Here is a 1,561-nt window from a genome sequence, read left to right on the forward strand (position 1 = left end):
TAAAACTCCTGTCTTTAAAGAACAAGTGGCCCAACAGTAAGAACCAGGGAAATCTATCCTTCTGTGGCCTTCAGATTGGCCAGATATCCTTGTGCATACACTATACATCTATGGGAATTATAGCAGGATGATATTCAAGTTATATTTAATAAACAGTATGGTGTGGTTATTACCCAACCAGAATAAATATTGACTGTAGCTGTGAAAACAGGTCTGAGAGGATCTCGCTGTGGCAAGAGTTAACTCTCTAGTTGCTAGAACATGGTGAGGCATTAGGGTACTGGTTCACAAACAGGGCTGTATATTGGATTAACTATACATTTTTTTGAATGCTAATACCATTCTTAGAGATTCAGATTAATTGATCTTGGGGGGTGGCCTGGCTATGGAGAGTTTAAAAGCTCCCCAGATGATTCTAGTATGCAGCAAAGTGGGAGAATCACTGATCCAGCATTCAAAAAATGAGAAGACCAAGAATCAGTGAGTACATCCCCCTACAAGCACACACATCTGTGTACAAAACCTTTGTTATCAATAACTTGAAAATAGCTCACTTCAGTTTCAATGGTTTGTTTTAAAATTTCGAAGAAAATGGATTATTACTATGATTTCATATTCTCTTATTATCAAAATCCCCTCATCACTCTCTGACTTCCAATCTAGCCAATGTCAAATATTTGTCACCTGACTCTGTTTTATAACAGAGGTTATTTGCATTGCCTTATGGTTGACTCTTTATTTCACAAACTAGTGTGAAAAGGTTTAATTGCTGTAAAATATTGACACCATTTATGAAGCAATTTTTCTTTCTTTCTTAAAGATTTTTAGTCAATGGAAAATCCTTTCAACCCTGCTCTCCTCTCCTGGAAGAAATTATGCATGGAAATTCATTTTTCACATGCTTTCATTGAAACCCCAAATCAGTATCTGAAATGTGTTGAAATGTGTTCTACACTAGAGCAGGTTGTGCTTCAAGCTTTGTCTTGGCTCGATACAGAAATTAAAGGCACCAGCCAATTTTTGAATTAACATGAAAATTCTTTTTTATATGCATACAAAAACATGTCTTTGAAACATCTTGCCAAAGGCTTCTTCATCTTCTGGTTGTTATATGAAAACATGGTCATCCCAAAGGAGTGAAAAAACCCAACTGTATTCCACCTTAATCAGATTCACAATCATGTCCTAATGTAATTTGTCCTAATCCATTTCAGAGGAAGACAACCATTTATGATTCCCAGAGACGTGTGGGAATAAATGTGGCTACATGAAAATCCCCTGAGTGTTCTATATACTATATTTACTAGTTCATAAAAAAGCTAATTACATTTCTGTAAAGAAGGCTTTATGAATGCAATGTATATTCTAATGCAAAACCCTGCCCCGTCACCCTACAGTCACGTGGCCACATGGTCCTACCCATTTCTCGTACATAGACTGTATTTTGGATTGCAGTAACTTACTTTAGAATAAAGAGCCCACACATTACTGTATTAGCCTAATCATATATGTTAATGTTTGAGAGACAGTCTTATTTTTAGTTGTTTAACTGGAAAAAAAA

The sequence above is a fragment of the Propithecus coquereli genome, unplaced genomic scaffold (assembly GCF_000956105.1).
Source record: "Propithecus coquereli isolate 6110/MARCELLA unplaced genomic scaffold, Pcoq_1.0 Scaffold141, whole genome shotgun sequence".
NCBI lineage: Eukaryota > Metazoa > Chordata > Mammalia > Primates > Indriidae > Propithecus > Propithecus coquereli.